General features: G+C 40.8%; 1 protein-coding gene and 1 pseudogene across 1 annotated transcript in view; both read left to right on the top strand.

Moving 5' to 3' along the window:
* The window catches only part of PEX5 (peroxisomal biogenesis factor 5), a 17725-nt gene extending 17516 nt beyond the window's left edge, over positions 1-209 (top strand). The window contains exon 16 of the transcript XR_006604296.1: positions 4-209. The gene's annotated coding sequence lies outside the window, so the exon portion shown is untranslated. The remainder of the gene's footprint in view (positions 1-3) is intronic.
* The window catches only part of LOC106007240, a 12644-nt pseudogene extending 355 nt beyond the window's left edge, over positions 1-12289 (top strand).

Below are 12289 nucleotides of genomic sequence, written 5' to 3'. Positions count from 1 at the left end.
TAGGTTGGACTCTTCTCAACTGTCCCCTGTATGGGGAGATACACTAACCCCCAGAAATGACTGCTAAGCCTTTTGCCTTGTCTTCAGTAGCTAATGATCAGAGAGATTTTTTTTTTAAACTACCATGGTCCCAAGGTTCCATCCTGAAATTTATTTTTCTTTGTATGAATATGTGTAAATGATTTAAAAATAAAACTGTATGAATAAAATTTGTATGAAGAATAAATGGAGCTGATCTGGGTGTGAGTTCTGCCAGGTATGAAGTTGGGGTGTGGAGGTGGGTTGGTGTCTGAAGGACAGGTATTTAAGAGTGTTCTTCCTCTTTCTTTCTCTCTCAAATTCTCCTTGGTGTATTGATTACCCATCCATCTATCCAATATATGCCTGGTACTGTGAATAACATGGACAAGGTCCCTATGTTCATGGAACTTAAAATTTAGCAAGAGAAACCACTGGTTAACAATCATGCATTTTTCATACTTGTGATAGTACTATAAAGGGAAATATGGGGTGTGATATAATTGGTATTGTTTTCATTCTGAATTACATGGGAGGATTATGGTAGTTTTGCCAATACTTATGCTTTCTAAAGGTTTTCATCTGGCTCTCCCTGGTTTTATTAGAAACTGTATCAAGAGCCATATAAAGATGGGTATTGATCCTGGGGAAGTTTTTTTTTTTTTTTTTTTTTTTTTTTTTTTTTTTTTTTTAAGAGAGAGAGTGTGCAAGCAATAGGGAGGGGCAGAGGGAGAGAGAATCAAGCAGACCGAATGCTCAGCATAGGACCTGATGTGGGGCTCGATCTCACAATCCTGAGATCATGACCTGAATCAAATCAAGAGTCAGATGCTTAGCCCACTGAGCCACTGGGTGTCCCTATCCTGGGGAAAATTTTTAAAACAAAGAATATTTATATTTGGAAATAAACGTCCATGGCCATGTTAGAATTGAATAAAAAAATGTCTAGGGCGCCTGGGTGGTTCAGTGGGTTAAAGCCTCTGCCTTCGGCTCAGGTCATGATTCCAGGGTCCTGGGATCGAGCCCCGCATCGGGCTCTCTGCTCAGCAGGGAGCCTGCTTCCTCTCTTCTCTCTTTCTGCCTGCTTCTCTGCCTGCTTGTGATTTCTGTCTGTCAAATAAATGAATAAAATCTTTAAAAAAAATGTCTAAAAGGAATTGGTTCAGTAAATTATCCAGATAGTGAAATATTTAGTTATTTCCAATGACAATAAATGCTAACATAAAACACATGATGGGAAAGAAAAGGTTGGCAAACTATAGGTTATCTCAAGAAAAGCATGCATTGAAAAGAGACGAGGGAAATATTCCATTATGCTAAAACTGTGATTATGAGTGATTTTTCTCCTGCTTTGTCATACTTCTCTGTAACTTTCAATTTTTCTTAGTGCATGGGTAAATACTTCCATAGAAAAACCCAGCAATACACCTTCGGGGGGAAGGGAGGGGCATCTGTTGTTGTTACCTGGGTGATCTTGGGACAGCTGTGTCCTGGGCTCTGAATGGCAGGCAGGCAAAGCAACAAACTGATGCAGCAATTTCTATAATGTATAGATAAAAGGAGAAACTCCTGGTGTGAGAGGCGAGCTAATGCCTGGTTTCACTGAAGTCTCCAGGTTTACCTACTTTGCCTGCCTTTGGTGGCATGAAGGTGGTCAAGAGGATGCTTTTCTTGCATGGCCGGGGTGAGGCAGCTCTTGAACCCAAGTCAGATCCATCTGGTGGTAATTGAGCCCCTATCACGTGCCAGGTGCTGTTCGGGCACCAGGGATACCATTCCCAAGGGCTCTGTTCTCATGGCTTACATATGAGTTGACTGAGAGAATATACAAGTTAAAAAGAAAATGCCTGTTTTACGTACTATGAAGAAATCACAATGGCACATTGCACTAGAGAGTAAAGGGGATGGCTTGCGGGCAACACTGTGGTCAGGAAAGGCCTTTCTCATGAGGTGAGCTGAGTGTCTGGGAGGGCCCAGGTCCCAGGGGGCAAATGTGAAGGCTGGGATCTGAAGGTAAAAGGGCTCTCTGTGCACACTAACAGGAAGGAGCCTGCACTGTAGAGGAGAGGACAGTGGCAGGACAGAGGGTAGAAAGGAGTGGTCAGGAGCCATGATTATGGAGAAGAATCTGAGTTTTATTCTAAGTTCCAGGGAATCACTGGAGAGGTTAAATAAATGTGATGTGATGTGATTACGTGTTAAAAGACCATTCTGGCCACAGGATAAAGAATGGATGCATGAGGCTGTGGTGGGTTGGAGCTGAAGCAGGAGGACCAGTTAGGCAGTCAGCCCACTGAAAGATATTGGTGGCTTAGTCTAGGGTGGAGATGGAGGGCAGGAGAGGAATGGATGGATGGCACACAGATGAGGAAGTTGCACAAATTCAGCATAAATTTTGTAGGTACAACTGTAGGATTTGCTGCTGGATTGGGTAGATGTAGAGGGCTAGGGTAAGAGATGAAGGATGACTCCTAGATTTTTGGCCTGAGCAATTGCAAGAATGGTGATGCCTTTAACAGAGAAGGGGAAATGGTGGGTGGAGCAGGTTTGGTAAGGCAAATATAAAGCTCTATACTGAACACATTAGATCAAAGGCCAAGATCTCTCCAAAAATAGATGTCAAGTAGATAAAGTGGGTATATAAGTCTCGGGGAGAAGTCAGGGCTAGATGCTTAAATTTGAGAGTCCTGTTTATAGAGACTGCATTTAAAGCCCTGGGACTGGGAAGGTTTGGGAGAATGTAAATAAGAGCGGGGTGGTGGTGGTGGTGGTGGTGGTGGTGGTGGTGGTGGTGGTGGTTGGCTTACCAAGAAGCACTGATTACCAGGCAGGCAGAATGGCTTGAAGCAGCTGTTTGTTCTGTAGGATACAAATCTGTTAAGGGTGACCTTGTTAAAACACAAAAACAAAGAATGACTTAGAGGTGGCACCAGGGTGGCTCAGTGAGTTAAGCCTCTGCCTTTGGCTAAGGTCATGATCTCAGGGTCCTGGGATCAAGCCCCGCATCGGGCTCTCTGCTCCGCAAGCAAGGAGCCGGCTTCTCCCATCTCTCTCTGCCTGCCTCTCTGCCTACTGATCTCTATCAAATAAATAAATAAAATCTTTAAAAAAATGACTTGGAGGTCTGCAACTTTAAAGAAACAATTTAACTTTTAATCCAAGTTTTTCTTTTTCCAGGAAGAAGTATAACCAGCAGATGATCTGTGTGTTCATTTCAGTAAGACCCTCTCCCTCTGGGCATTCTCTCTCTGTAGGTAAACTGATGGGAGTTGAAGGACAAAAGGCCTTCTTGGCAAGTGTGGGAATTTGGGTTAATGGCCTCCGCGCCTTGTTGCCAATGGGCTGACCCCACTATCCTGTAACCAAGGGGGGCGGGAAGGAGGCAGGGAAGCACGCCATACACCCTCTTCTCTAACTGGAGCTTGCACAAAGTCCTGAGGGCCTCCTTGAGCTCCTCTTTATTTTCTTTTTTTAATTTAAAATATTACTTCTAATTTTTACTTTAAATTAAAAAAAAATTAGAGCAGTTTTAGGTTTACAACAAAATTGACAGAAAGGTGCAAAAATTTCCCTCATGCCCTCTGCTTCCCCACAGGCATGGCCTGTCCCATTAACAGTGTCACCTACCAGAGTGGGACTTTCTTTTTTTTTAACCAAGTATGAACCTCTGTTGATACATTGTAATCATCCAAAGTCCATAGTTTACTTTAAGGTTTACTCTTGGTGTTATGCATCACATAGGTTTGGATAAACACATAATGACTATATCCATCATTGTTGTATCACACAGAGTATTTTTGCTGCCCTCAAAGTCCTCTGTGCTCTGTTCATTTGTGTCTCCCCCACCCCAAGTCTGACCGTTTAGTGGTCTCCATGATTTTACCTTTTCCAGAATGTCATAGAGTTGGAATCTTACCATATGCAGCTTTTCAGATGTGCTTATTTCACTTAGCAATATGCATTTAAGGTTCCTCCATGTCTTTTCATGGCTTGATAGAGCCTTTTTTTTTTTTTTTTTAATAAGCGCTGAATAATATTCCATTGTCTGGATGTATCTTTGTTTATACATTCACTACTGAAGGGCATCTTGGTTTTTCCCAGGTTTTGGCAATTACAAATAAAGCTGCTATAAATATTTGTTTAGACAAAAGTTTTCATATCTTTTGGGTAAAAACCAAGTAGCATGATTGCTGAATTGTATGATAAGAGTATGTTTCTTTCCTTCCTTCCTTTTAAAGATTTTGTTTATTATTTGACACAGAGAGAGAGAGTGAGTGAGAGAGGGAACACAAGGTGGGGGGGCGGGAGAGGGAGAAGCGGGCTTCCCGCTGAAGAGGGAGCCCAATGTGGGGCTCAATCCCAGGACTCTGGGATCATGACCTGAGGAGAAGGTAGACACTTAATGACTGAGCTACCCAGGCACCCCTCTTTTTTCAGAGATTTTATTTATTTATTTGATGGAAAGACAGAGAGAGCGAGCCAGTGAGCACAAACAGGGGGACGGGCAGAGGGAGAGGGAGAAGGAGAAGCAGGCTCCCTGATGAATAGGGAACCTGATGTGGGGCTCCATCCCAGGACCCTGGGATCATGATCTGAGCCCACTGAGCCCTCCAGGCTCCTTTTTGTAAGGAACTTCCAGACTGGCTTCCAGAGTGACTGTACTGTTTTTCATTCCCACTAGCAGTGGGTGAGAGTTCCTGTGGCTCCACACCCTCACACATTTGGTGTTGTCAGTGTCTTGAACTTTGGCAGTTGTAATAGGTATGTGGTGGTATGTCATCATTTTCACTGGCATTTCCCCAATGACAGATGATGTGTAACACCTTTTTGTAGGGCTTATTTGCCACCTGTGTATCTTCTTGGATGAGGTGTACTCTTTGCTTTCTTGATTACAGTCTCTCTTCCTAATGATTGTATCTTGAGACACTTTTCTTTTTAGACTTTTTTATTTCTAAGTGATCTCAATAACCAGTGTGGTGCCCGAACTCACAACCCCAAAATCAAGAGTTGCATGCTCTACTGACTGAGCCAGCCGTGTTCTCCTACATACTTTCTTTAAAACCTTCAACTGAGTTTTAAGTTATTTTTTCTGCATAGGAGCTGTTAAATTCCCTCTCTGTACTCAGAGGCCTTCCTGGGCAGGTTTCTACTTGGCAACTCCCTTTTTTTCTCGCAGCAGAGATCCTGCAAGGTCATCAGGAAAACACTGTATAAATGTTCTCATCTGCCCCCTACAAGTTTATCTCCACTTGTGTCCGTTGGGTCATTCCTCCTTCCCTGCTGCATTTCAGGGGAACAACTACCATCTTCCTCTTCAAGGATAATCCCTTATTCAGGCTTTCAAGTTTCAGTCTTGGCAAAATTGCTCATCTAGCCTTTACCTTTAATTCCTCCATCCCTACTGGCCCTTTCTCTTCATTAAGTAATCATGCTCAACTATTTCCCATCCTTAACCAAATAAAAATCTAACTGATCCACCATTAGATCAACCAAACAAAATAATCATTTCTTTTTTTTTTTTTTAAAGATTTTATTTATTTATTTGACAGACAGAGATCACAAGTAGGCAGAGAGGCAGGCAGAGAGAAAGAGGGAAGTAGGTTCCCTGCTGAGCAGAGATACCGATGTGGGGCTCAGTCCCAGGACCCTGGGATCATGACCTGAGCCGAAGGCAGAGGCTTTAACCAACTGAGCCACTCAGGCGCCCCTGTACCTACCATTTAAATGTTGATGATAATTTACCATAGATCTCACCCTGGGCCTTACACATGTTGCACACTTACATTCTGTCTCCTCCATTTGGATGTTCCCCAGCTACCTTAAACTCAACATATTCAGAACAGGAATTCCCTTCTAAAAATTGCTCCCCATGTTGTATACTCTTGGCAACATCACAAGAGAAAACAATGAATGGATCTGGATGACTCCTTATGGTCCTGTGATACTTCTTCAGTCACCCAGTCCCACAGGATCTCCCTCCTCAATCTAGCTCCCAAGGGTCCTCTGATCTTTTTATTGTTACTGTTACTTTTGTTTAGGGGCATATCATGTCTCTTGGATTGCTGTGATAGCTTCATGTTTGTGTGTGTGTCTTCTTTTCATTTGTCATCACTGAAACAAATGTACTTTCTATTTATTCAGTCAGTCAGTCAGTGATAGTGGGGATGGGAAGGGCAGAGGGGGAGAGAGAGAGAGAGAGGGAGAGAGGGAGGGAGAGAGAATCCCAAGCAGACTCCATGCCCAGCACAGAGCCCAATGAAGAGCCCAATGTGGAGTTTGATCTCACGACCCTGACTGAGATCGTGACCTGAGCTAAAATCAAGAGTTGGACACTCAGCTGACTGAGACACCCAGACGCCACTTAAGGAGATGTTCTTAAGGGTATACTGTCTTTCAGAACAAAACCGTAGAGTGAGGGAGCTAGAGACCTTGTCCAGCTCATTTTGTTATGGAAGGGAGAACACAGTTTGTGGAGAGGGACCTGTGCAGGGATGGGGTCTAATGTCCTGCACAGAGGCCCTTCAGTGCCAGGGCTCGGTGTCCGCAGTCGTGTGGTGTGCGAAAGAGCTTGTTGCAAGCTGCAGCTTGGCAACAGCTCTTCTGAGTAAGCTTTGTGTCAGCAGAGTGCAGCCGCAGCGCGACAGTGGCTCTGGCAGGGAACCGCACTATAACTGAGCAGTGATTGCCTTTACCAGCAGTGGCATGGCAAAGGCCACTGGATGTGAATGAACTGCTTTCTGGTGCCTGGGGTGCTGTGCTTGTGACAGTCCTGCTTTCATTTACACAGGGTGGGGACGAGGAAAGTATTGGGGTAGAACTCAACCACAGCTCGTGGCTGAACGAATGATAAGATAATCAGAAGAGAATCTCAGCAAACAGCACACATACACACATAACACACACACGGGAATTCTTAAGAAAATGCCAATAGAGCACAAAAGGACTTCCTAGGACCATTAGACATGATTTTCTAAGTAAAAATGCAATATGGAAACAGAAACAGAAGATGATCACCACTGAAAACTAAACATAAAAATCATAGCTACCTATAGAAACATAGAGATAAAAATAAAAAAATTTTAAAAAACCCCATAGGAATGAAAATGAGGGAAAGACAGGATTAGGACCCATCAAGGAAATCTAATATATGGAACTTAGATAATTTCCAAAAGAAGAATAAATTCAATCAAATAAATGAATAATAGAAAATATCCCTGGGCTCGAGACTTGATTGAAAAGCTATACTGAGTCCCATATGAGACTCGGTTCCCTTGAGTCAGTAGAATGATAGGATTCTAGAACAGCAGAAGCTGTAGGGAAGCACTTAAGCATGAGAGAGGAAGGTGGGCATAATTACCATATAGATGGTAAGGTTGGGTGGGAATCAGGGGACTCTAAGCCCTAGGAAACTATGGTGAAAGTTAATAGCATATAGTGTTCCTAAGAGTAAGAGGTGGGTAGCCAATGAATACTGTTATGCTGAAAATAAATAAAAAATAAAATTAAAAAAATTAAAAAAATAATGAATATTGTTATGCTGAAAATAAATAAAAAATAAATTTAAAAATAAATAAATTAATTAACTTTTTTGCACCATTAAAAAGAAAAAAAAAGAAAGTATTGCAGAGGACTCTTGTTAGCCTCTACAGTGGAAAATCATGATCCTTCCCCCAGGTTCCAGATCTGTGTCAGTTATCAATTGAAAGAGAGCATAGTTCCCTTTAAAAAGGAAACTTGCAATGCCACCACAAGTATATTCAATAAAAAGACTCCAAATCTTCTCTAAAGGGACCGATGGCCATATACCAGAGTAATTGTATACAAGGGAAAGGAGAATACCCAGATTTTCAGGGGATTTAAGTGCTGTTATGACCTCGGTTGGTATACTGGGATGTGAATGAAAGTCCTGACCCAAATGATCTAATGGGATTTTTTTTTCAACAGTTAGCTTTTCCTGACCAACACGATTATTATTATGAACACTTTCACCTCTGTTCAGTTCCCCAGACTGGAAAACTTCTGGAAACCTTCGTTCCCGACTCCTCCTCACTCCCACATCCCATCCGGTACTAAGTTGTAACTGAACCTTTCTTGTTCATTGTTTAAAATAATTTATTATATAACATTTGATACAAAGAACACATTTAACATGTAATTTACAAAGCACAGTAATGAAATTCATTCCCTTCAAGGGTCACAACCAGAATGTTATCAGTAATGTTGAAACTCTGTGCTTCTCCTCTGTTTTCTCTCCTTGACTTTTCTTCAGAAGTAACTACTATCCCTTTTCCAAAAATACTTCTTATCACACATGCATGCTTCCCTAAACAATAGTGCATGTATATTCGAGTTTTCTAAAAATGGTATCATTCTGTTGTAGTTTCCTGGGTTCTGCTTTTATTCATTTAACATTGTATATCAGACTCATTCATATTTCAATATACAGCTACAGTTTACAAATATACCACAAATTATTTCATTCTTTTGTTGATTAACACTTCGATTGTTTCTACTTCTGGCTATAATGAACAAATCATTGCTGAAGTATTCTTGTAACTGTCTCCTCGTGCACATATGCCAGCGATTTTGGGTATATACGAAGGAGTAGAATTATGAATGTTTAATTTATAAGGTAATGCTGAATTATTTCAAGAGTGAGTGTGCCAATTTCCATTCCATATATACACCTGTCAGTGTGTATAAGAATTCCTGTTGATCTGTATCATTTCCATACTTTGGATTGTGGATACCTTGTTCTCTAACTTGGTATTGTTAGACATTACTTTTTACATTACAGTGATTTCAAAGTGGTCTTGCATTGTGATTTTAATTTGTATTTCTCTGATTAACAGAGAGATCGAGTATGCTTCCATTTTTATTGGCCATTTGTATTTCCCATTCTGTGAATTGCACAATTTATTTTTATTGCACATTTTCCCATGGGGCTATCTTTTTATTTCTGATTTTAAGGAAGATCTTTATATATTTTGGAGACTAATCCATATGTATTACAAAAAACTTCTCATGGTCTGTGGCTTGTCTTTTCAGTCACATTCTAGTATTTTTTGATTAACAGAAGTTTTAAACTTTAATGTCGTTGAATTTCTCACTCTTTTAGAAAAATGAGTAGAGTTTTCTGTGTGTAAATAACAAGATTTAGAAATACCCTATATATTATTCTGTACATGCTAATGCTTTGGTTTTCACATTTGAAACTTTAACCCATCTCAAATTGATTTTTTCACATATAGTGTGAGGTAAAGACCCAATTAATTTTTTCCTATTTGGATAATTAATTACCCCAGCACTCCAGAACCATACATTGAAAAACTTCTTTTTTCTAGTGATTTACAATGCTTCCTCTAGTCATCTCTTCAGAGCCATATACATGTGGATCTATATCTGCCTTTCTATTCGGTTTCATTTATTTTTTATTTATCTCTATGCCAAGACTGCTTGCCTTCATCATCTAACTTTGTCATAGTCTTTGTTTATTTCAGAGAAAGTCTCTTCTCTCAGTTTATTCATTTTAAGTTTTTAAACACAAATTCTTGAGACTTTGCTTATATATATATTGTATATATTTATTACATATTTATTTATATATCATATATGTTATATGTATATCTATTATATAATATATATATGAAGAGTTTAAGCCTATTGAGACTTTAATCAGGATTTCATGTAAGTTGTAGGTCAATTTTAGGAAAGCTGATATCTTTACAATGATTTTTTTGTGAAACTTACAGAACTAAAACTTTCAGTTTTACTTAGATCTTTGTTTTTTCTTTTTTTAAGGATTTTATTTATTTCCTAATTTGATACAGAGAGAAAGATCACAAGTAGGCAAAGAGGCAGGCAGAGAGGGAGGGAGAAGCAGGTTCCCTGCTGAGCAGAGAGCCCAGGCCCCTGAGACTATGACCAGAGCTTAAGGCAGAGGCTTAACCATCTGAGCCACCCAGGCGCCCGTGTTATTGTTTTTTAAAAATTTTTTTTATTTTTATTTTTTTTGATTTTTGTTATTGTTTTAATGTAACATTTTAGAATTGTTAGATTTGTTTCTAGGTACTTGCGATTTTTATGGTTATTGTTACTATTGTCTTTATTAAATTGTGTGTTAAAATTGTTTATTTCTGGTGTATGAAAATGCAGTTTATTTATTTATTTATTTTTTACTCCCAGAACACTGGTTTATTTCATCTTGTTCCTTCCCTACCTCCAACCCCATCCCCAAATATTCCAGGTTTGTTACTGTGATCTTAAACTAGCAGATTCATATGTACTATTTACCCTGCACGTAATATCTTAGGACATTCATACCTGAGCTCCTCCACATTATGGATGTCTTCCATTTTCGTCCCCAGGGTACTCCCGAGGCCTAGCTCAGGGCCTGCTCTATGATAGTTCTCAAAAAAATATTTGTCAAGGGAATGAGCCCATAACAGTTTATTTTTTTTTATTATTTATTTGACAGAGAGAGAGCAAGAGAGGGAACACAAGCAGGAGGAATGTGAGAGGGAGAAGCAGGCCTCCTGCTGAGCAAGGAGCCTGATGTGGGGCTCGATGTGGGGCTCGATCCCAGGACCTTGGAATCACAACTGAAGCCAAAGACAGACGCTAAATGACTGAGCCACCTAGGCACCCCAATTTTTTATTTTTTGTATAGTTAACTTATATCTAGTTGCCAAATTCTCTTGTGAATCTGACATTATATTTACTTAATCTGACATTATATTCTTTTAGATCTTAGACAATCATATAAAATCAATGACCTTTTTGTTTCTTCCTCTTCCTCTTCCTTTAATTATTTTCTTATCATACTGTACTACCTAAAACCTCCAGTAGAACTTTATTTTTTATTTATTTTATTTTTAAAGACTATTTATTTATTTATTTCACACAGAGAGAGAGAGAGATCACAGGTAGGGAGGCAGGCAGAGAGAGAGGGGGAAGCATTCTCCCTGCTGAGCAGAGAGCCCCATGTGGGGCTTGATCCCATGAGATCCCTCATGACCTGAGCTGAAGGCAGAGGCTTAACTCACTGAGCCACCCATGCACCCCTCCAGTAGAATTTTAAATAAGAGTTTGTTCTTGGAGCATCTGGCTGGCTCAGTCAGTAGAACATATGACTCTTAATTTTGGGGTTGTAAGTTCAAGCCCCACATTGGGTTAGCAATTACTTAAAAATAAAATCTTAAAGAGGCACCTGGGTGATTCAGTTAGTTAAGTGTCTGCCTTCAGCTCAGGTCATGATCCCAGGGTCCTGGGACTGAGACCTGAGTCTGCCTGGCTCCCTGCTCATCAGGGAGTCTGCTTCTCCTTTCCCTCTGCCCCGCTGCACCGCCCCTCCTCCACTGCTTATGCACCCTCGCTTAAATAAACATATAAAATCTTTAAAAAATAAAATCTTAAAAAAAGTCTTGGGAGGAGACCTAGACAGTCTGGTGGGACAATCCTTCATCCCCTGTAGTCAGCAGGGGTCCCAACGACCTGTTTGAACTCTCCCCAGGAATAGGCATGGCACCTGGTGGATATGCCCTCCTAAGGCTGTCTGGCTGCCTGCAGTAAAAGCTAAAGGCTTGGAGATTTCCGGAACATTTACTCACTGCCAAGGGCGCATATTGATGGAAATGAACTTCACAAAACAAACTAAATGGACTTCACAAAACAAAGCAAACTTCACCTACAAAGCTCTGCAGCACAGGACAGGCTCTTAGTTCAGTTTAACAAGAATAGCTTTGGTGTCACACTCAGCTCTCCCCCCGACCATCCATCCACGGCTGATGCCAAGCCACAGCACTGATGTCTCCCTGCCTTTCAACACCTTGAGCCCAGTCATGAAGATGGAACCTCTGAATAACCTGCGGCTGGCTGTGAGAACAACACTGAGATCTGCTTAGGCTGCCTCATCCCATTCAATGCGCTTTTTGTAGAAGATGGCAAAATGGATCGCCCGGTCTTCCTTGCCACATGGAAGGATATTCACGATGAAAATGAACTTCAGTTTCAGATTAAGAAATGTCATTTAAATAATGGCACTGTTTCCAGCAAATTGCAAAACATCAGTGCTTATACTATTGCTGAGAGGAATGTGGAAGGGCAGAACATGCCCGACCAATCCCTGAAGCTCACTAGGGTGTTTGGTTTTCGGCTGAGCTACTTACGTATTCAGCCAGGAAACCCAAATTATACGCTGTTGCAGAAGTCGAGCTCCTGGGGTTCCTCAGTACATTACCAGGTCTAGGACAGCATTTTGAAAAATCAATAG

The sequence above is a fragment of the Mustela putorius genome, unplaced genomic scaffold (genome assembly GCF_011764305.1).
Source record: "Mustela putorius furo isolate JIRA1106 unplaced genomic scaffold, ASM1176430v1.1 tig00003988_pilon_pilon_pilon, whole genome shotgun sequence".
In the NCBI taxonomy this organism is placed as follows: Eukaryota; Metazoa; Chordata; class Mammalia; order Carnivora; family Mustelidae; genus Mustela; species Mustela putorius.
This window is presented reverse-complemented; position numbering and strand designations above follow the sequence as displayed.